Below are 24,711 nucleotides of genomic sequence, written 5' to 3'. Positions count from 1 at the left end.
TGTGTAATATGTATGTAAAAACGTGTACAATGTATTTACGCGCTCATTTTGGCATAAGCAGGATATACGTCTTCTGCTTAAGTGAACTACAGTGAAATATGAATGACAATTATGAAAGCATCGCTCAATATAACTGCCGAAAATTTAGTGGGTCCTAGCTTTTCTATGCAGTCATGGTCAAATGATTATTCCTGTGCAACATTACGTTATTAATCGCAGCTGCTTGGTGGGACATATGGCCAGCATGCTGGAAACGCAAACTTGTTGGCAATTGTACGCAGAAGATACCATCATGGTATTATAGTTTCTGGACTGGGAGATGCAAAGGTTTCATCTACAGTGGTTGTGGCGGCAACTCGAACCGATTTCCTACTGAAGGGGAATGTCAAAATGCTTGCACACGTGAGTAGTCTTATTATTTGTGCCGAATCATTCGGATCACGTTCAGAAATTGGTGCTTTGATTACGGCACACCATCTTGTGCTCTTTATTTAAAACAGAAACCAGGAAGATAAAATGTGTGACAATATTTTGGTTACATTGGAATCAAGATGTAGGTTTAATAGTTCCGTGATGTACTTGTTCTGGATTTAAAAAGCACTTGCCCTAGCTTACTGAAACACCTAACGAACTTTACACAACGCTGCACATTAATATTCAAGAATTCAGTTATTTCATGCTCTGTTGGTTACCTGCCACATTCATCCCGGGTGTTCCAACCAGTTCGGTTTACGAGTCATTCCTGATTATATCATTATGTGCATAAGACACGCTGCCTCCACTTGGGCAGATGTACAAAAATGCCTTCTACCCTAGAATTACGACCACGACCACGTGCAAGCGCGGGCTCCAATGCAACATCATGTGTGCTTTCATTTTTGGAAATCCATGCTCTTTTATCATAATTGTAGAACACAATTTGCGGTGACTAGGGCGCGGTGCCATCAAGCCTACAAAAACAATTTCTACCCATAAGGACACAGCAATATTTTCGATGCTGGAGGATGTGACTGGTGGGTAATGTTTCTTAGAGTACAGAGTCATCGCTCTAGTGCATGCTGTCTGAAGCCAGGATGAACATTCTTTACCCTTTTGTGGCAGCAGCTGTGCTTCGCAGTTGCGATAGCTGTGTTTGCTTCTGAACGCTCGTCATGCACATTTTGTTTAAAGTCAAAATAAGAAAAAGCAATATATATTCCTAAGATTCGTTCTTGTTTTCTTTTATTGCAATAGCAACTATATGGGCACTTTAAGTGGATTTCTGCCGTTGGCGTCGCCGTCGTCGCCACCGTCGTCGTGAGGTTCTGTATAAAGTCCAAGGGCGATAAAAGCGTCACCGCGCGCCGTATGTGCGAGTGAAAGCGGGTGGGGGACGCGCGCTTTCAAGGAGAGCGAACGCACGGCGGAGAGCAAACGCGACTTCCGTCGCGAGAAAGGCCGTAGGGGTATGAGAGTGAGGGAGGGGGGGGGGGCAACGCTGTGCTGCGGCACCAAATGCGCATCTTGCAATCGGGCGCGAGGGGAACTGGCGACGCAATCTCCCACGTGAGAGGATGAAAGCGGGAAGGCAGCCCGGGAAGGAGGGGGGTAGCTTCTACTCTGCCAACAAATGCGCCCTTGTACTTTGCGCCGGAGCGTTCTGTCGCGCGCACCGTATCTTGAACGTGATCTCCATACGGCTATGACCTTTGTATGCGATGTGCTTTCGCTGCTCAGTTTCTGTTGAAGCGATAGACCGCACGAACCTTTGCTCGATGCGGCGGCCGCGCTTCCTCACGGCAGCGCCTTGACTGTGGTTGTCTGCGGTCTTGGAGTGTGATGTATTCATGTTTCCGTGTGTGCGCTGACACCACGTTTGTTAATTCAGTCAGAAAGCGAATGTGTCAAGTTTATGCACCCGATAAAACTACTATCCCTTCTCCGTATAGCTCTCTACTAATTTGCTATCGCAATTGATGCTTCGCCTTTTCGGCGAAACTGCGACATTTTTTTGCCGACAAAGCGCTGTTAAGGTGGGACGCCACAGGCACAAAAAGCTTTTTTTAAATCGCAAGCCAGGATTGAAATAACTTTGTTTCCCGAGTAATCATGACTTATTTAGCTTACCCAACAATTTAAAGTGCCAAAAATGTCTCATTTTATTTTTAGCAGGTAATATTCGGCATAAAAGTTGGTAAAAGTGCTAGACGCGCTCCCGATGATAAGTAACTAATGAATTGCTGAATAGAGTAAAGCATTTGCATTTATGGAGCTAAGTGTGGGACCTATGCATTGAACTAGGATAAATGAAACGTGATGAATAATAAGGAAGTAGTTTTTAAACTAAGCAAAGTAAAAAAATGCACAGTCAGACCAAATTTATTTCCAAGTGACGTGCTAGATTTACAAACAAATATTACATTCATTGCTTTCGTCCTGATTCGTTGCACACATATCTATGTGAGGAATGATTGTGCATACTTCATTTCAGAATATTTATTCAGAAAAAAAGGTATCAAATTTTGCGTAACATCAGGTGGCGCAAGTCTTGTTTAGAGAAAAACGTAAACAAATGTTTCAAACCATGAGAAAGATGTCAAAAAAGAATACATTGAAGCCATCCCTATTGCAAAACCCAGTATCCAGTGCCCAGTGCCATGCCTGATTATGGGCCCAGTGTCGCGCGCTGGATACTGGGACGCTGGCAAGGCGCGGCACTACTGGGAGGCGCTGGGCGCGGGGTACTGGTGCGAAATGCAGCTCTAGAGCGAGAAATACGTGGTGCCTGGCTACCTTATATATTTTTTCGGATACAGAAAGAAACAGAGAACGTTGTAATGCAATAAAAAAAGAAAAAAAGTAAAACAAAAAAAATCCGCGAGGATTCGAACCTCCGCCCTACAGATGACAAACACAGTATCTTACCACTACGCCACGCCGATCCATTATTATCTGTTCATATGTTGCCATGTCAACGCCGAGACACAGTTGTAGCTTTGCACAGACGTCTCGCACTGACATGGTAGATGCGATATCGCCTTCAACTAATTACGCCTCTATCAGAACGAAAAAGTTGTTGTCCGTATTGCATAGTATGCCTGGAAGTGCTGCAACACTGATTTGCTTTTGCGATTGGTATATTAACAACGAAAAAAGCCTTAAATGAACCGCCGACCCGGAATGTTGTACGGGCCGTTACTGCCGATTTTTACAGCCGTTTCTTATTCTTCGCGCAAAGGTAATGCAACATTTCCATAGCTCGACAATGATTTTCAATCGACATGTATGTTTAGGCACATATCTCCGTAAGAGAAGCGGTCGGTTCATGCGGCTGACAGCCTTCGGGGAAAGCACATATAGGTATGTTTATAACGTCATATCGGCGCTCATCACTTGTTATGCTGACACTGTAGACACAAAAGAATGATGTCTTTAAAAACACCGATGGGAAAACCGAACTACAGAGTGATTTATCTTCGTTAGACTTGTTGATTCCTCAGCCCAGACGGGCCGATAGAGTGTAGACGGACTCCGCGGGTATACGGTAGGCCTAATCATCGGTGGAAGCGAACAATCTCGGCGCGGCTACCTGATGAATGGGAAAATGTTTGTATTTGAGCTTCACAACCTTTTAACTATTATTTTTAGTACACTAGGGAAAGTGGAAGCACACGAATCACCGCAGCTTTGTTGTCGGTGCGATAATATCAATCAGCGGCAGGCTTTCTGAGGTCCGTTCGAACGCGTCTGAACGGCTGGTCGGTTTCGTGTCGACTGTACAACACTGCGACAACTCGCAGTCATCGATTGCGTACAAAATACTAGAAAACGAGGCGTTATCTGCGTTTGCGTAATTTCGTTCACGAATACAGCTATCCGCACCGTCAAAAGGGAAATGTACAAAACGAAAGTGATCTCAAGTGTCGCATATGCATGGGCTAGCATCAAGCACCTTTATTCCAAGCTGCAACACCGCCGACACGAAATACACATTCATGATCGCAACTTATAGCGCTATATTTAGGACAGGAGTCTGTTTTTGGACAGGAGATGCCCATAAAATTGTGTCAAGCATTTAATATTCAACACCGCCTATACTCCGGCAGTGCGGCACAAACGAAACCAGCGCAGTCTCCAGTATGAGCCAACGAACTCCAGCGCGTGTACAGCGCACACCAGTGCGCCCCAGCGGCATAGCAGTGCAACCAGCGTCTCGTCCAGTGTGACCCAGCACTTCTCCAGCGATCTCACCAGTGCCGCAGTGCCTCCCAGTGACTCCCAGCGTGCGCCAGCGTCCCCAGTGCCACCCAGTGTCAAAAAACGCGCTGGTTTCACACTGGAAGACGCTGGTTTTTGCAATAGGGATAGAGATCTTGGGGCTGTAATTAGAGATTGTAAAGGTATAACAAACGTACAATTAAGCCCAAAAATAGCTAATAATGTTACAGACACGCAAGATAAAGCAAATAACTCTTTTGAATAATATTTCTGTAAAAGAACAAGTACTGACTTACCGAACCAATGCAATGTGGTTTTGGTTTCGCAATGCGAGTGTATGAATTGGCATACGTAAATGTAAATTATAAAATAATCATTATATAAAAGATAATTTATTATCAGCTTGTTTCCGAATGTCTGAGCATAAATAAATGTAAAAAAAAAACTGGCTCGAATCCACGCTCTGAAGGTGCCACTTTAGACGTCGTAAAATTAGCGTTCTTGGTCATCTCGTCAGTGCAGCTGGCGTTAAACCCGACCTTGACAAGGTTCGCGCTGTCCAGAACTTTCCTATTCCGTCTTCCACCGCAGATGTTAGAAACTTTGCCGGAATGTGCTCCTATTTCCGTCGTTTCGTGAAGAATTTCGCCGAAACCAGCCGCCCACTCACCGACTTAGTTAAGAAGGACGTTACCTTCACATGGAGTCTTGCTCAGATCAAATCTTTCTCCGCCCTTGTACGCTTGCTATCGGGTCTCACATTGTTGGCTCATTATGATCGTCCCACTGAACTTCACATGGATGCCAGTGGCCATGTAATTGGGGCTGTACTCGTTCAATGGCAGCGTAACGCAGATCGCGTAATTGCATACGCCAGCCGCCTCCTGTGACCTGCCGAGAGGACTTCTTCAATTACCGAACGGGACTGCCTCGCGTTAGTTTGGGCAGCAGCCAAATTCCGCCCCTACTTGTACAGCCACACATTTTCCGTCGTTACCAATCACCATGCCTTGCGCTGGCTCTCGACACTAAACGACCCCACTGGACAACTGGACAGATGGCCAGATTCTTGGAAGTATTCAAGCTCTTAGACTTAGGCTCTTAGGCAGATTGAGGATCAACGGTCAATATCTCAGCAACCTTCGGGCTGCATACATGGGCTGCATACATTATAAAATCATATTATATGCATGCAATCATTCAACTTGCTACACTAAGTGCACTTTCTTATAGATATTGTGAGACGTCGACCGATGCGATGCCTTTATTTCCGAGCAGTCGCCCGAGTCCGAGACGAAGCACCGCAGGAGACAAAAGATGATGATGAGTCGTATGTACAGATGACGACGACGATATGCACAAATAGCGCTCACACAAGATGATGAGTCGTTTGTACAGATGACGACGACGATATGTGCAAAATGCGCTCACACTAACTTCCCCCCCTTCAGGAAAGCGGTCAGCAAGACCGCAAGCTAGAAAGGGTAGGTACGACGAATGTAGGGTTTCAGGCGAGATACGTGAACGATTTCCGTAGTGCGGCGGCGGCGGTCAGTAGCTGAGCTGAGAGGACGACGCGGTAGTTAACGGCCGAAGTTCGTTGCAAAACGGTGTAGGGGCCGAGATATGTGTGGAGAAATTTTTCACAGAGCCCCGGTGCGCGAACAGGTGTCCACAAAAGAATTTCGTCGCCTGGGCGGAACGAAGCAACGCGACGCGTTGCATCATAGCTAATTTTCCTTTTGTCCTGCGGCCCACGGTGGCTCCTCCCCCGTAAGGGGTTCTCGGAGTCGCTCCTAAGGACCTAAAATAAGGTTCACTGCCTGCCTGCCTGCCTGAATGGTAGCGGTGTTGGCGCGGGTAATTTCACGGCAGTGGGAGATGCGAGCCGCAAATTCTTCAGGAAGAGACGCGGATGGAGCAGCAGGTGGTGAAAGGAGTGTAGTGTCCCAGACGAAATACGGCGCACGACTGTACACATGGAAAAACGGACTGTAATTGGTTGTACGTTGGACGGCAGTATTATACGCAAACGTCACGAAAGGTAGGATGGTGTTCCAGTTGGTGTGATCGGGTCGAACATACATTGACATCATGTCAGACACAGTTCCATGAAAACGCTCCGTAAGACCATTTGTTTGCGGATGGTACGATGATGTGGTCGTCTGGGTGGTGTTAGAGGCCTGGAGGACTTCACGTAGGACATGCGATAGGAACGTCTTGCCACGGTCACTCAGGAGGAAACGAGGTGCGCCGTGGCGCAAAACGATACTGTGCACGAAAAACTCGGCGACTTCGGAGGCAGTACCAGAGCGAAGAGCAGCTGTCTCAGCGTACCGCGTTAGATGATCCACTGTGGTAACGATCCAGCGGTGACCAGCGGGCGTGAGTGGGAGGGGTCCGTACAAGTCTATGCCTACAATTTCGAAGGGGGTGGACGGGCATGGTAGAGGCTGCAGAGGACCTGCTGGAAGGGATGTCGAGCGTTTTCTGTGTTGGCATGACGCGCAGGATCCAACGTATTTGGCGACAGAGGTGGAAAGGCCCGGCCAGAAACGCGTTTTGATGCGGTCGTAGGTCTTATGAAAGCCCAAGTGGCCAGCCGTCGCGTAGTCGTGAAATGCTTCTAATACTTGGAGTCGAAGTGAGCGAGGTATGACTGGTACCCATCGGTTACCGGAAGCATGGTAGATTGATCGAAATAACGCTCGACCTTGAAGCTTAAATCGCGAAAGTTGTCGTCTTAAGCGACTGTTGGGGGGCCGTGCCAAGCCAGTAAGTCGGTCGATCAGCATACGGCAGTATGGGTCAGTACGTTGGAGTCAGACGAGGTCAGTAGACGGAAGAAAGTCAACTGCGTCAACTGACTCTCCTGGGCTACTGGGCCTGTGCTGAGACGTGTGGCTAGATGGTGACGTGCAGACCGAAGGCGAAGCATGGGCGTTTGGGGACATCGGGCAGCGCGACAAAGCGTCGCCATCTTGATGTTGCTTGCCGGACCTATACGTGACAGTGAAGTCATATTCCTGTAAGCGCAGTACCCAACGGCCGAGACGTCCAGACAAGGTTTTCAGGGACGAAAACCAACAGAGAGCATGATGGTTGGTCACAACTGTGAAATGGCGGCCGTAGAGATAGGGTCGAAATTTTTGTATTGACCACACGATGGCGAGACATTTCTGTTCAGTAATTGTGTAGTTGCGCTCAGCAGAAGAAAGAGCACGACTTGCATAAGCCACGACTTGCTCTTCGGACTTCTGATTCCGCTGCAGCAGGACAGCGCCAGTTCCATGCCCACTGGCATCAGTGTGTAGAATAGTAGGGGCCGTTGCATCGAAATGACGGAGCACGGACCCTGACGTGAGAACTCGTTTTAGGGTCTGGAAGGCGGCTTCACAGTCGTCCGACCACACAAAGGATGCACTCGAAGTCAGAAGTTTGTGTAGAGGAACGGCGATGGTGGCGAAGTCACGGACAAAGCGGCGGAAGTAGGACGCCAGTCCTAGAAAGCTGCGAAGTTCTTTAAGTGCGGTTGGTGGCGGACATTGCAGTACTGCAGCGATTTTATCGGGATCAGGCTGGATGCCATGCTTACTGACGACGTGGCCCAATACTTTAATGCTTCGGCTTGCAAAGCGACACTTTTTAGTATTGAGTTGGGGACCAGCTTTTGCTAGACATGCGAGAACTTGGTCTAGACGTTGTAGGTGCTGGGAGAAACTCGACGAAAAGATGACAATGTCGTCCAAGTAACAATGGCAGGTCTTCCATTTTAAGCCACGGAGTACTGTATCTATCATACGTTCGAACGTAGCTGGTGCATTGCACAGTCCAAAAGGCATCACGTTAAATTCTAAAAGGCCATCAGGTGCAGCAAAAGCAGTCTTTTCTTTATCTGGCTCATGCATGGGAATCTGCCAATATCGGGAGCGCAAGTGGAGGCTCGAGAAATACTCGGCACCTTGTAAGGTATCTAAAGCATCGTCAATACGAGGCACTGGGGAAACATCCTTACGGGTAATTTTGTTTAGCGCCCTATAATCGATGCAAAAGCGCACAGAACCAGCCTTTTTTTTATCAAGCACAACAGGAGAAGACCAAGGGCTTGCTGAAGGCCTTATAATGTTGCGTGTCAGCATGTCGTTCACTTGTTCTTCTATAACTTTTCGCTCCGAAGGTGACACACGGTACGGGCGACGGCGAATGATGCGAGAGCCGTCTGTTTGAATTCGATGAGTAGTTACTGTGGTCTGACCCAGGCCTCGCGAAGGAACGTCAAAACAAGCTTCATGCTTCATTAAAATGGTGGGGAGTGCATTAGTCTGGGCCGGATTGAGATCTGCACTCAAGGTGGCCTTAATAGCACTAGTGTGGCCTTCTGCTGGCGTACAATGCGCAGAAGATGTGGCAGGCGAAACACTGACGACACATACCGGCGCAGCGTCGGCGAGCTTGGCGACAGTAGACGCTTTCGGCAGTAGTAGTGGCTCAGGAGTCGTATTAAAGGCTGTGAGGCTGGCATAGCCACTCGAGAACTGGACCAAGCAAGAAGCGATGGCGAGTCCTCGAGAAATGCAGCGCTGAGAAGGTACAACCAATGCGTCTCCGTCGACAATGTCTGTTGACCCAAGGGTAAGGATACGTTCTTCGTCTGGTGGGATAAGAAAATCCGCTGCTGCAATAAGGTTGGGACACGGGGAATCGAAAACTGGATAAGTCTCGGTGTCGCTGATGTGAAGCCTTGGGTCGCCGTACGAAATTGGTGCAGAAGCGGCGGACAGGAAGTCCCATCCTAATATAATCTGATGAGCGCACGTCCAAAGCACCGCAAGTTGCACATGATGATGAATACCGTCTATCAGAACGCGAGCTGTGCACTGTCCGGTAGGAAAGATGGGAACATCATTGGCACCACATAGGACCGGACCAACATACGGCGTTTCCACTTTTCGCAGACGAATGCACAGTTCACGATGTATAACAGAAATAGCGGCTCCAGTATCTACAAGGGCGTCGACAGATCCACCTTCCACACAAACCAAGAGCAAATTGGGGGGGCGAGCAGGAGGAATTGGGATAGTCCGACACGATGCAGTTTCTCCTCCAAAAACTGCAGCCTCTAGTTTTCCGAACGGGTGTCCACAACATGGGAAGCAGCGCGCAAGGGCGATGAAGAACGGCGGTAAGGTGAAGGAGAACGACGCCGGGGCGAGCGGGATGCTCGAGCCATGTCCTGGGAAGGTGAAGGAGAGCGACCAGAAGTTGTGTGTACTGTCCGGGAACGTAGGAATCTAACCCTGGTGTCCTGTCTCGCTCAAAGGTGACGTAGCCCCGCCTTTCACCTGGGTGACGCCCGGGAACGTACGAGTCAAACCTAGGTGCCCTGTCTCGCTCAAAGGTAGCGTGACCCCGCCTTTCATCCTGCTGACGCCGACGGCAGTAGCGAGAAATGTGGCCGCGAATACCGCAGTAGAAACAAACCGGACGCGACGACCGCCACGGAGAGAAGTACAGCTGTGCAGGAGTATTCGCTGCCAGCGAAGCTAGGGGGTCGCGGTAAGCTTCGGCAGGTGGAGACTGGATGGTCGAGGGAGGCACGGAGGCAATTTCGGCATAACTTGGCGGACGAAATGGTCCAGTAGACTTTTCCATTTGGGCGTTTGTCATCGACGCCAGTTCGTCCTTGATGTCACGCAGTCCAGTAGGAGCGGGGTGAACGGTCGCAAGCGTCGCAGGTCCAGAAAGGTGTCCGTGAAGTTCCTCCCTGATGAGAGTGCGTATCAGGGCTCGCCACTCAGCATCACCGTTGAGACGAGGGTCGCAAGAGGCGCGTGGCAGTCGAATAGACTGGAGCGTGTCCAGACGTTGGCATGCTGTGATAACATCACCGCATGCCAACGTCTAGACACGCTCCAGTCTATTCGCCTGCGTTGGTGATAATATCACCAACGCAGTTTGGGCTCTGCATGACAAGAGCAATAAAGGCGACTGTGTTGATGCCCTTTAGTATGGGGCGAACATGGTCAGCTTCCGCCTTGTCACTCTGTGCACGGCGGCAGAGAGCGAGGACGTCCTCAATGTAGGATGTATAGGACTTGTCCTGTTCTTGTACGCGCGTTGCCAGCCTCTGTTTCGCGATTTCGGAGCGTCCAGACTACATGCCGAATATCTGGCGAAATTGCTGGGTGAATGATGGCCAGTCCGAAAAGTCACTTTCGTGGTTAAAAAACCACGTCTTCGCAACTTCGGTTAGGTAAAAGGAGACATACCGCAATTTGTGCGTATCGTCCCAATGGTTGACGTCGCTGGCTCTGTTGTAGTGATCGAGTCAATCTTCCACGTCGTCGCCGCGGAGGCCGCCAAAGAGGGGAGGATCGCGGTGTTTGAGGTTCACCATCCAGGTAGGCCCAGCCGGCTGTGCAGAGGTGGTAGCAGCCCTGGAGTATGGGTTGGTTTCTGCCATCACCGTGGTAGGCGAGAGCAAACGACGACCGGACCGGAGCTCCAGGGGAATCGGGCAAGTAAGAGGACGTGGGAATCGAAGCACGCTCCACCACTTGTGAGACGTCGACCGATGCGATGCGTTTATTTCCGAGCAGTCGCCCGAGTCAGAGACGAAGCACCGCACGAGACAAAAGATGATGATGAGTCGTATGTACGAGTGACGACGACGATATGCACAAATAGCGCTCACACAAGATGATGAGTCATTTGTACAGATGACGACGACGATATGCGCAAAATGCGCTCACAATATATAGTGTTTCGTTTACAATGCCGAATTTATGTGGTTTGGTTTGGATACAAGAAATTAAACCTATTTTTGGAAGTCGGCGGAGTGCTAGAAGCCTGCTTCATCTCCGCTGCGTGTCAGCCTAGTATTGCACTACCTGCGGGATGGGCCCACGCATTGCTGGCCACATGCCGTGATACATAAGTAAGCCGGCCAGGGGCCAGGGGGGCTCCCTCGGGAATGCATAAGGAAGATGCATACAGGGGGTAGAGGTAAACGGCTTCGGTATAATAAATAACTACGAGAAAGCGTGGCGCGGTGACGAGCATTCTAACTTGCAAATACTGGCACAATAACGAAAGCTTTATTTTTTTTCCCCTCCAGTAGCCTCCAGTTAGATTGTCAGCGTCAAATACAATTACAGAAAATGTTATTTCATTCACAGTCCACGTTTCCTGACTGAACATTGAGAAATACCAAAAATAAAGACTTCTATTGACATAAGGAGGAACAGAGGTCACTGACTGGGTTGAATGCACTGTAGGGTAAACAGGCACCCACTAGATGGCGTGCAAGACCACTGGCTCAAGAAAGTTTCCAACCAAGTAGAGGTAATTAAAAGTGTAAATAGACAACCAGGAGTCAAAAGAAAGATAATGACCGAAATAGAGACAGAAAATTAGATGCAAAGAATGGAAACAAAAAAATATTATGGAGATATACCAGAATGGGAAGAAATAAATTAGAAGGTAAAATCTGTAAGACAACACAAATAGATGTGCATTGCTACTTCAGGGTCGAGCTCGTTTTCTAAGGACAAAAGCATACCGCAGCAAATATTCGAAAGATGAGGCATGTGTCATCACCATCATCATCATCAACCTATATCTATGTCCACTGCAGGACGAAGGCCTCTCCCTGCGATCTCCAATTACCCCTGTCTTTCGCTAGCTGATTCCAACTTGCGCCTGCGAATTTCTTCATCACCCCACCTAGTTTTCTGCCGTCCTCGATGGCACTTCCCTTCACTTTGCACTCATTCCGGAACTCTAATATTCCAACGGTTATCCGTCCTGTGCATTAAATGTCCTGCCCACCTCCATTTTCTTTTTTGTATCTTTATTTCACTTAGAAATTCGGCTATCCTCGCTTGCTACCTGATCCACACCGCTCTTTTCTTGTTCCTAAACGTTAGGCCAAACATTTTTATTTCAAACGCTATTTGTGTGGTCCTTAACTTGTTCTCGAGCTTCCTTGTTAACCTCCAAGTATCCTCCCCATATGTTAGCACCGGTAGACTGCAATGATTGTACACTTTTCTTTTCAGCGACAGTGGCAATGCCTGCCGTATGCGCTCCAACCTAATTGTATTATTCTGTAATTTTCCTTCTCATGATCAGTGTTCCCTGTGAGTAATCGACCTAGATAAACGTACTCCTTTACAGACTCTAGAGCCCGACTGGCGATCCTAAATTCTTGTTCCGTTGCAGGACATTGAAGATTGACTTTGTCTTCTCCATAATAATCTTCAACCCCACTCGTACATTTTCTTGGTTAAGGTCCTCAATCATTTGTTGTAATTTGTAATTCGTCCCCATTGTGGCTGAGTAGGATAATGTCATCTGCAAACCGAAGGTTGCTAAGATATTCACCATTGATCCTCACTCCTAAGCCGAACAGCCTGAGTCTAAGAGCTTGAACACTTCTTCTAAGAATCCGCCCATCTGTGCAGTTGTCCAGCGGGGTCTTTTAGTGTCGAAAGCCAGCACAAGGCATGGTGATCTGTAACCACGGAGAATGTACGGCTGTACAAGTAGGGGCGGAATTTGGCTGCTGCCCAAACTAACGCCAGGCAGTCCCTTTCGGTAATTCAAGAAGTCCTCTCGGCGGGTGACAGGAGGCGGCTGGCGTATGCAATTACGCGATCTGCGCTACGCTGCCATTGAACGAGTAAAGCCGCAATACCATGGCCACCGGCATTCGTTTGAAGTTCAGGGGGAGCAGATGGATCATATTGAGCCAACAATGTGGAACCCGATGGCAAGCGTACGAGGGCGGAGAAGGCTTTGGTCTGAGCAAGATCCCAAGTGAAAGTAACGTCCTTCTTAAGTCAGTTGGTGAGTGGGCGGACGGTTTCGGCGAAATTCTTGACGAAACAACGGAAATACGAGCACATTCCGGCGAAGCTTCCAACATCTGCGGTGAAAGACGGAATAGGAAAGTTCTGGACAGCGTGAATCTTGTCAAGATCGGCTTAAGCGCCAGCTGCACTGACGAGATGACCAATAACGGTAATTTGACGACGTCCAAAGTGGCACTTGGATGAGTTCACTCAGAAAACAGCATGAATGACCGACAGACGCGTGACATGACTCGCGAGAGTTGATGACAAGACTATTGCATCGTCTAGATAACACATATATTTGAACCATTTATATCAGCGAACTATGGAGTTCATTCTTTCGAAGGTCGCCGGGGCATTACAAAGACCGAACGGCATAACCTTGAATTGGCAGAGGCCGTCATGTGTGACAAAGGCAGTTTTCTCACGGTCCACGTTATCTACCGAGATTTTACAATAGCCTGATCGAAGGTCTATGGATCAAAAGTACTTGGCTCCGTGCAAAAAGTCCAAAGCATCATTATTACGTGGCAAGGGCTAGAAGTACTTGCGTGTGATTTGGTTGAGGTGTCTGTTATCCACACAAAAGCGCGAAATGCCATCCTTCTTCTTGACGAGGACAACAGGGGTCGCCTACGGACTGCAAGATGTCTCGATAACGCCTTTAGTCAACATCTTATCGTCTGCTCGTTGGAGCACTTGTCGTTTAGCATGCGAAGCATGGTACGGCTAGGCATGTTAATGCTGCAGCAAAAACCCAAAGAGCACTCAGCACATGCTAATTCAATACGAAGAGATTCACCCTGTGAGACTAGTAGGTGACGCCCACCTTCCAGAAGCGCTTCGATTTCAAGTAGGCGGAAGCATCAACTGCTCAGCAGTCAAGATGAGCAAGATACGTTTAGAGTATTGATTAACAAAAACGCAAAGAGATTGATACGACCAGATCAGTTACAGGGATAGGTAGCAGTAGAAGGTAGATATAGAAGTTTTAAGGAAGAAAAAAAACATTAAGTTATGTATGCACAACTAATAGAATGAAAAACATCTACAGTATACCTAATTAACTCAAGCAGGCTAGGTGGCGAAAGGGCATGCCGAAAATCATTATCATCATCATATGATGGAGGACCAAGAAGCCGAAGAGGTTTTCGGACGTAGAACGATCGGTTCCCGCTTCTGTAATGTTTTTGGCTGGACTATCTTCTCGTATCGCTGTGATTTTGATTTCAATCGACGCGGGAAGTTGCGACACTTTTGCTGAGACCATGCTTTTGTCGGTGGGTGGACTTTTCGCCGAAATATTTCTGTTTTCTGTTGCTAGGCCTAACGGCTGGCAGGCCTAGAGCGGCGAAGCGCTGACGACTTCTTCTGTATACCTCTACCAACCAAGGAAATTTTCGTGTTGTTGGCGCAAGCAAAAAAAGGCCACGCTAAAAATTGAATACAAGCATGCCTTTGAAATCAGGCATGCAGCTCAGCAATCGTTTTAAACAAAACAAAAAAACCAGCAGACAAGCATCAAAACCACATGATGGATGATAAGGCGCGTGTGAACGATGGGAACAGCCTCCGACGCGTTGCAGTAAAAATTGGGGTTCGCAGCTGCTCCGAAAGGGGTTGACGTCATTCAAAACCATCTTGAAACCAGTGTCTCTGGTTTCACTCTTTGTTGAGCCACGTGTGTGAATTCAAGTGACGTCACAATGATTGAGTGTGGTACGAAATACATAGGCGTTCCAGTTACTTTTGTATTTCAGTGTATAAAACAGCCTTTTTGGTAAAAACGCAAGTGGAACAACAACGCATTTTTACGGCAAGTTTGATGGCGCATATCGCCAAACTGGTGTCATTCTGGAACTTCATTCCTAGTGGATACGTCTGACAAGCTCACCGCCTACAATTCGTAAATTTCAATATGGGTAGTAAAGTTTTAACTAAGTTAATTGGTGAATTTCTGTTAAGAACATTGAGTATGTGTTTCGATTTCTCGTGCTACCAATATCCGCCTCTTCGAATAACCCAGCTCAATGACAAGGATTATGCTACCTGCCACAGGCGATTTCTAAAAAATTCCGTAAAGCCTAGAAATGAGCACCCTGTATATAACCAACCAGAAATACAAGTTGCTGTTCTAGATTTTGAATTTCACTTCCCTTCGTCGTCGTAATTGGGAGGCCGCGTACAGTCCTGACTCCCGAGGAACAATGCGCCTACGAAGAGCGACGTCCCGCATACGCTTGTCGTTTTGTGCACGACCTTCATCGGTGGTGTTTGCCGCCCGCCGGCGACGATTGTATTAGCGTCTCTTTTCCTGCCGTTGCTCTTCGTTGGCGCGTTGCTCGTCGGGAGTTCCCGCTAGACGCGAATATGATGCAAAAAATTTAACAATGACAGAGGTGATACGAAAATGGTTTTGCGTACCTATTATCACGATTACAACCGATCAAGACAATACGTGTCTTCGTACCTTTGTTCAAAATTATGTGCCCCCTTTATGTCATGCGCTAATCAGCTACGCTGGTTATCCACCTTCACAGAGTGGAAAGGCTCATTTTTAAAAATTCAAGGGCTTTACGTGAGAATCCGTGATCTCATTACGAGGCACACCATATGAGGTCGCTGCGGATTAAATTTGATCACCTAGTTTCTTACCGTGCCCAAATGCATTGTACGCTGGCGTTTTTGCATTTCGGTCACATTGAAATGCGGCCGCCAAGGCCGTGTGCTTCGCAGGGCAACGCCAAAGCAGCGAAGCCGCGACGGCGGGGGAACCAAGCATAACTATTAGCCTCGCCTCTGCAACAGCGTTTCAGAACCCATACTTACCTCGAACTCCATGTGCCACAGTAGCATGCGCTTTTTAATCACAGGCTGTACGAAAATTGCCAGAGATGGGCCGCCTTAAACTCATAAATATATTCCCTGTTGTGTAGAAAGTAGAGACTATTGAGTCTTCACCTTCCCTAGCTCTTCTGCTTTTATTTTGTAATGAGTGGGAGCTTCTGAAATAATTGCCGTGTGCTTTAGGTAAATGTAAAACATCGCGATAAATAATAAGACCATATATGAATACGGCAACATTAACCTAAGGTTAGCCAAATAAGTTCGTTTACGATCATTGGTATGTCTCTTGCAGGTCGTGGAAGACGCAGAGAAGTTTGTAGTTTGAAGCCGAAAGCGGGAACTTGCCATGGTTTTCGTCCGTCGTGGTATTATGACGTTGAGCACGACCAGTGCCGTGGCTTCATTTACAGCGGTTGTAATGGGAACTTCAATAGATTCTCAAGCTGTGATAAGTGTATGAGAAGATGCAGTGGTGAGTTACTTAAATCTTCAAGAACCTCCGTAATTTATTCACCTAATTTGATTAAAGTAGAACCACTTTTATAAATACAATATATATGCAAATAGAACGACGTATGTGACCTACTGTCCTGAATATGTATTTTATTTCTTTTTCTTTTGTTCTGGAGACGTGGCAACGTCGATAAGAGAGCTCCTCGCTTGGAACTGCCAATAGGAGGGCCGTGCCATTGTATGAGTCTTGACAACAGAGGCTTCTGGTATAAGCATTATTCAGGATTTTGGAAGGACAAACGCTAACACGATGTATTAGGGTGAAGTGTATCCTTCGAGAAAAATGCCTAATGCTTCGTAACGCCGTGATCAAACACACAGCTAAATGCTGCTTTATCAAATCACAGAAACATGCCTTTATCGCCCATTCCATTGCTATTGAATAATGCTGAACTTTTTCAGTGAGTTGTAGATTGCTGTTTCTTATGCTGACTTAGAATGGAAACCCTCAACGAGAAAGTCTTCCTGTGAAATTTACTTAAGGAAGGCAGGCCATTTAGCTTCTTTTACCGGAAAAGTAACGGAACCTTCATTATACCTGTACTGAAGAAGAACGAGCAGTATGCACTGCTTCGAGAAAGACGACGACGACGAGTTGGTGGAAGCCGTGTGCCTGTGTTGCCTGAGCTGTGTAAACTCTCGCTGCAGTGCTTTAGGCTCTAATTATTTAAACTAGAGTGCCTCTCTACATTTGTTGGAAGTGCTGGGCCCTTTACGGACCTGGAACTACGCAGCCGGACGCTCCCTCCCGTTTCTGCCATGCCTGAGCACGCCGAGCAGCCCGATCCTCCCCAGGCATCGCCTGTTGTCTGCTCCGGTGCTCAACGCCAACGCGATCCTCCTGTCTTCAGCGGCACCGACGATCATAACGTCGAGGATTGGCTCTCCTCATACGCCCGAGTGAGTGCGCATAACAAATGGGATGATAAAGATAAACTGACTAACGTCATCTTCAATCTTTCTGGAGTCGCTTATCTCTGGTTCCGGAATCATGAATGCGACCTTACCACCTGGACTGCTTTTACTAATTATTTCAAAGAAGTCTTCGGTCGCCCTGCTGTGCTAAAGCTTCGTGCGGAACAACGCTTGCGTGGTCGCGCTCAGAAACAGGGTGAAAACTTCACCAGTTACATTGAAGATATCGTTGACCTTTGTCGGCGTATTAAACCCACTATGCTAGAAAGTGAAAAGATAAAGAATGTCATGAAAAGCATCGAAGATGATGCCTTCCAGATGCTCTTGGCGAAAAATCCTCGAACGGCTGACGAGGTGATCACCCAGTGCCGGAGCTAAGACGAGCTCCGCAAACAACGCCCCACTACGCGCTGAGCTGCCGGGCCAGGCGACACTATTTTGCCCCTAACCGACAGTTTCAATGCTGCTCCCGCCCACTCCTCGTTCCTCGACCAAGTCAAACAATTCGTTCGAGAGGAAGGACCCGGTCGTCTGATACCTCCTTGTCTCCGGAACTACGTCGGGTCATACACGAACAAGTGAGCGACGCACTACCTCTCGCTCATCAGCCACCTCCAGCGCCGGTTCCGCTCACGTACGCTGCCGTCGTCGCCAGTCCCAGACCTCCGCCTGCAGTTTCGCACTACACGCCCACAAGTGGCTTCTACGCGTCGCCTACTGCAGCTGCAAACTACGTGCCCAGAAGCGACTTCTGCGCGCCTCCGCAGCCCCTACGCCCGGCTCAGCATTGTGCACCCCAGCCTGCGCCCCCTGTTCACAATCCGTGGCGTACCCAGGACAATCGGCCCATCTGCTACGCGTGTGGCTTTGCTGGCCGCGTGGCACGATTTTGCCGCCGGCGGGGTTGGTACCCTCCCGATACTCCGAGACCACAAGGGAATGCACCTGACACCCAGTCCCGCTATGTTCCACCTGTTCCGCACTTCGCTTCCTCGCCTCCTGCTCCTCGAAGTTTCACCACTCGTCGGTCTCCATCTCCCCGTCGGCATACCTCTACATACCTCTCTACATACCTAATAAAGCTTGTAGAACGAACAGCCGGAAATCCACGCCATCCAAATGCGGCCACTGAAAAGAAAGGCTCGATTGCCCGTAAGATCCGATAGGGCAATAATAATATTGGAAGCAACTTGATATGCGCCGACTCAGCACTACTAAGACTCTGGTAGTTCTTACCTGATATTGTGCCGCCTTTTATATTCATATAAACTCGAACCCCCAGGGGCATAACAACTTATCTTTCGCAATTCTCAGCTGCTGTGGCCATACTTATTTGTTAACGAAGACCATTTTGCAGCGATATTTGTTTCCTGAAAAAAAAAAGCCCTAAACGTTGAAATGAGCATTTATAGCAGCTGATGTGCAATGGATTCATGAAAGATATTGAATCGCCTATACTAACGCCGAATCTTCGATGTGCGGAAGTATTGCTCATACAGTATTTCTAAAGGTCAGCTGCGTATTTACTGGCCTCGCTTTTGAAGGGTAACGTAGTCGGACCCAAGAGGTTGTTGATGAAGCGAAAGGCAATTAAAGTTTGACCTTAATCGGGATCGCTTTCGTTGGATTATTTCCCTAGAGCAAATCACAGGTCAGATCAAATGACATTTAACCTTTTCGTTGCTCTGTCTACAATATCCTAATGTTTGGTGTTTGCGCACTATAGTTTGTGCTCTAAAAGGGCAGCTAAAGTCAAGACTGTTAAGGCAATACATTCTTCATTAAAAACAGCTGTAGCGCATCCACCTGGCTAAACAGGTTGCTGTGTTTTAATTTTCAGGAGTATGCATGCAGTTCACTGCTGTTATTTCGAACATGCGAGAAGGATGGAAACAGCTATGTCGGGGTCCCATGAGCGAAAATCACTTCAAAGCCGTTGGCATTGGTACAAGATTGATTTTAGTTTTCTTGCAGTTCTTTTTTTTTGTTCCAGAGCTGTAGAATTGTAAGGACCTCAGAGGAGACAACTCTATCGTGTGTCGTTACAAACTTAGTTATACTGCTTTTTTCTACTCTATCTGTTTTGATAAAGTATGCAATAAAATTCTGGTTTATATTTTTTGGCGATTCTCAGCAGCCAAGCGTGAATGTTGACGTATTTAATCTGCAAACGTATCACGTGCTCCTTAGCCGCTTCATCCCTTCATTGAGTGTAAATGACTGGATATATGCAATCCTTTTATTTTCTAGAAGCGTAGCGTGATTTTGCTTCAAAACGTTTGTTTTATATCTCATTCTACGCATTTCCAGAAATTTCCGGCTTTGACACTCGCGTGCTTGCAATTTTTAGGGGACATGTTCATCAGTATTGCAGAATATTACCTCGTATTTTGCGTTTCCTTTCCAGGCAAAACGCAAGCAATAAAGATATGCCGAAGACGCACAGCCGCATTTCGCAAGAGATACAACTTGGGGCTTCAGCCAAACACCAATGTTTCATTGGGAACATTAGCAGGAATATTCCTTGGATAACGCGATGCATCAGGAAATAAACTTGAAAGGTATTGCAGTGACCACCGACCGCACAGTTACCATATTATTGTTTGAACCACCTTGTCCTTCTGTAACTGATATTTACACGTCTATTATCTGACAATGTTCAGGTGACCAAACACTAATTGTGAAAAATTACCATCATAGCTCACGCGATATTTTATGTTCTGTCCAGCGTCCAGTGTTTGTCTGTTTGCTACGAAACTATATTTTCATTTTTGTTTGTGTAAAAAAAACGGTTCGACGAACACATCCCGAATGACACAACCAGATTGGTAAACTACTGAAGGAACAGACCAGCACAGGGCCACGTGCTGGACATGAGAACCATGACGACCACCCGCCGTTGGGGTATATCGAAAGCTCTACCATACAATTCTCTAGTCTTACAGGAGAGGCCAAAATTGACGCTAATAGAGCGCAACAATGCTGTTAGTCATGAGCCGGTTCTGCCAGTTACGGTCATTTTCAGCTTTCGGCTTGCCGCTCTATAAGTCATTGTTTTTAGATAATGACAAGACTTGGCTATTTAATTGGCACTTCACACCTTCTCGTATAAATACACAGCTGTGAACTAAATTACGCGTAATTCTCACCAAAAACACATATTTGATTAACATGACAATTTAACCCAGAAAAAAATTTTGCTAGATCCATCTCGTTCCAATATACGCGACGCGACGTCTTCCAAAAACAGTCAGATAAATGTGAAGCTACTACATACATCAATTGCAAATATCAGTATTGATTTCCCATGTAGCATGTCACTTGACGCAATCGTTATGTTTACGACCGCATATGACCACACACGTGACAACTATACTGCTATGCTATGCTTATGTTTATGGATTGCAGCGCGAACAACTATGTTCAAATGCAAACGTCAGCTAACGCAGCAAAATACTGTGGGACATTGGCGCAGCAATGACACAAAGGCGACGAAGGTGTTTCTTCCTAGCGGAGGCATTATTTGTGAAGTGGTGTAGACAGATGTTGGACACATATTCAAAGTACATTTTGGTTTCTGTAGCCACTGTGTTGGAGTGGATCATACCCGGTAGCACATACACATAGGCATAAAATTATGATCCACCAAGAGTATACCAAGGGTATACTCTCGGTCTCAACAGTATAAGTCTCAAACGTCGTCAATATGGCTACCAAGGGTAGCCATATTGACGACGTTTGTTCCTCCGCTTCAAGAAAACTAGGATTTCTTGGACATAAACTAAAAAAGGCGCCATCTCAGATCAAACTTCTTGCATATAATACTTTCATTCGACCCCGTCTAGAGTACGCATGCGTGGCCTGGGACTCATATCTTAAAAAGGATGTTAATAAACTAGAAATGGTCCAAAGGAGAGCAGTAAGATTCATAAATAACGCCTACCACAATCTTGATTCACTTTCATCACTGATGGCTACTAACAACATTCCTCTCTTGAAGCAGCGCAGAGCGATTGCGAGGCTCAAGTTTCTTTTCCTGCTCCGAAATCAGCAGTTTAGTATCGATCCCGCTCAATTCATTTCCCCTTCTTCTTCCCGACAAACCAGACATTGTCACAATCACGATCTGACACAGTACTTTGCACGTACTAACCTTTTCAAACACTCGTTTTTTCCGCGAACCATTAACGAATGGAATGGACTGCCTTTAAATGTTTTTCCAGAACGTGGCTTTCCTGACTTCGAAAAACACATGCATCTTTTCGTGTAAACTTCATTGTTGTTATTGCCATACTATATTAAGTCAACGCGTTATCTAAATTGTGTTTTCTAACCCTTGTGTGCATAAAACTGTGGATTGCGTTTAAACTGTTTCTGTATAAATTTAGATGTGTTTTCGGTACCCTTGTGTACATAAAACTGTTAATACATAGTTATGCAAATTTTTCTACACGTCTATATTTATCACCTTTGTTAGCGTATACTTGTCGTTCAGTAGCAATGTTTATTATAACTTTTGTATAACTTGTTCATTTCTTTCAATATGTTCCCTTTTTGCCCCTCCTGCTTGGTCTTCGGACTGCAGTATGTAATAAATAAAATAAAATAAAATAAAAAATAACTTTACAAAATCGAACAAGCCATTCGTAACCACGCCCTATATCGATACAACGCTGGCTAGAAGCATGGCAAGACGCAACATGAATTTTACTAATGTGACCACCACAATCGATCCGATTCAGTGAACCTCTGTGTAATTTAGATAAACCTACGTGACGGCATTGCGCGGGGATTTTTTATGTCGTGAGTAATTGATCATTTAAGCAGAACAGAGCTGCACCTACTTGCGCGAATTTAGCGGTTAGCATGCAGTGATAATTAGAGGCCGGATTTTTAGGCATTAAAAAAGCGCGTTTTAGGCACCAAAAATAGACAGGCAAAACAACCTTTTAGACCTCCAACGTCGTAAATATAGGCACAATAAATTTTTACATAAATGCCAATAATTTCAAACGAAGACGTGCGCGGCTTATATCTACGATAGGAAAACAAGAAATGTTATTGTCTACGATGGCACAAAGGCGCCAACAGTTTAACATAGCCATGTAATTGTCCCATAACACTACTGAACTAATGACGATCAATTGGCTTAATTCAATAAGCACACTGCTCATATTCATGTTCAATGGCCACTGTACTCCAGCGTCGCATATAGTGAAACAGGCATGAAAGAGAATACTTGAAAGCTGGGAATACTGATTAAAAAAGCAATACTTTATGTTTGCCAGACGCAATTAAACAAGACACAACAAAAACAGACAAATAACAAATGCAAGAGAGGCTAAGATTTATTAATAAATGAGCATGTTCTTACATGAGGACTGTTAGGTACAACTCTTGGCAATTTTGTCATATACTATTACATTATCCGAATTGTACAGGCAAGACGTCCCAACACTGCCAAATACACTTCCGCCCATTTGAAGAGCACATGTTTGAAGAAATCTGTTTGGACAGCACGCGGAACATAGTCTAAGAATCACTGTGAAGACTGTGGAAACAATAGCAAACTACCACCATCTGCAGATTTTTGGATTCAAAATTGTGCCTCTTGTCACTGGGAATGATCTTGTATGCTGAGAAGGAACGCCCGACAGCGGTGAACACCTTAAAAAGTAAATTACAAACAAAACCAAAGCCGCGTGCACATCACATTTTTCTTTTTTCTTTTGCTGTTCACACTCCTTTCCCCTGATGGCTCTCCGCGGGTTCGCATTCGCCAACCGCTCGCGCAATATCAGCGCGGCGGCGTATGCTGGCCGACGCGTCCCATTTCAATGCTACGAGCAGTTGTTTTCCGGGAGTTGGTTGAACTAAAGGACTAGGTTGAACCCCATAGAGTTCCGGACAGTCAATGTTGCCCGGTAACATGAATAACGGTCTCTAACTGCGCTCGAAAGCGAAACTTGCGGCTAAATAGTGTTCATATAGGCGCCGATATTGAAAAATAGCCATTTATAGGCACTATAAAAACACTATAAAAGCCCTTCTTGGCCTCTAATTCATGCTCATGTATCAAAGTGGGGCGATAGGAGCGCATTGAACAAAAAAGGCATTTGCCTAAAATCCGGTCTCTAGTGATAATATAGTCCGGTTTGCTGGAGATTGCACCAAGCATGTGTATAACGCTGCTACCGATATTACAAAACTTTTTTGACGATATAACGCCCTGCCTAGCAGGATCAGATGCCGCGCATTAGCACGGGCGTTCTAGCGAACAATGGTTTGCATTAAAAGTAACAGAAAGGATAGTGCAATAGCCGCAAGGTACTTGAAAGGCGAATTTTTTATAAAAGGCTTTAAAGAAAGTCCACGTACAGAGGCCTAATCAAGGCGTATAAGTTATTTTACTTCCACATGACCATTCAAAATTTTCTCCCATCTCGGAAGTCTTGTGTAGTTTGGTTCTGCAATTTCCTACGAGCAAATGCTAGTCGACAATTTCAAGAACAACAGACTGCTGCAACTACATGTTAAGTTTCCTAATCCTGCCCTTGGGGCCAGATGTTTTCTCGCATCTCGAAACGACTAGCAGCGCTTTTTAGGAGCAACTGAGCTCTGAAAAAGCGGCAGTTTGTTATTTATCTTTCGTACACAGACTCATAGCCAACATGGCGGATTGGGCAAGAAGCAGGCGCTTTCATGTGTGTTAACATAGATTATAACAAAAATATAATTTGCTAAGCAGAGCGGGGGTTAAAAAGGGATAATCGTAGAAATTAGAAAAAAAGATATTGTTCAAAATATTTAGATGAAATAGTTTAACAAAAAGTGAAGTATCAGATATGGGTGATAATATTGTTGATAATTTTGATAATATGGGTGATAAATTGCAATAAAGCCATCCATGCGGCTCAATTCCAGCGAAGACATCCCTAAGTATAGAGATATTCGCGAGGTTATCGACAGCCCAATTTGTCAGAATGATGCTCATAAGAGTGACTTTGTGTATTAAAAATGATTGGGGGGGGGGGGGTCAAGATAGAAAAACGCGCTCAATAAATTCTGGTACATTACCAAAATAATATAAAAGGGACACCGCATGACCAGACCTGTGGCATTGATAAGGACAGCCACCATAGTGTGGCTGCACATAAGCGTGTTCGCGCTTGATATAGCGTCGCGAACTTGGCCTCTGTTGGCTTCCGTGTAATTAAATTGTAAATAGCCTTGGGCATCAGCTACACATAAAATTTTCGGTGGACGTGCGGGGTTGCTAACAGGCGCAACATGGCGTGTTAAATTTCTAATGGAAACTTCGAATGGTCTTGAAGGACCCCAATTATTACTTCACTGGAATAAAAGAAAAAAATCCGCAACTAAA

At 46.3% G+C, this 24,711-nt stretch overlaps 2 long non-coding RNA genes across 2 annotated transcripts in view; one reads left to right on the top strand and one right to left on the bottom strand.

The window, feature by feature from the left end:
* LOC119459597 (uncharacterized) overlaps positions 1–24,711 on the bottom strand; it is a 58,751-nt gene that overhangs the window by 24,504 nt on the left and 9,536 nt on the right. The gene's annotated exons all lie outside the window — the stretch shown is intronic.
* LOC125946820 (uncharacterized) lies at positions 266–19,908 on the top strand. Its single transcript, XR_007467905.1, has 2 exons — positions 266–402; positions 19,735–19,908. It is a non-coding gene; the product is annotated as an uncharacterized LOC125946820 (long non-coding RNA).

Source organism: Dermacentor silvarum, chromosome 7 (genome assembly GCF_013339745.2).
Source record: "Dermacentor silvarum isolate Dsil-2018 chromosome 7, BIME_Dsil_1.4, whole genome shotgun sequence".
NCBI classification, from domain to species: Eukaryota; Metazoa; Arthropoda; class Arachnida; order Ixodida; family Ixodidae; genus Dermacentor; species Dermacentor silvarum.
The sequence above is the reverse complement of the archived record's forward strand: the minus strand, read 5'-3'. Positions and strand labels throughout refer to the sequence as shown.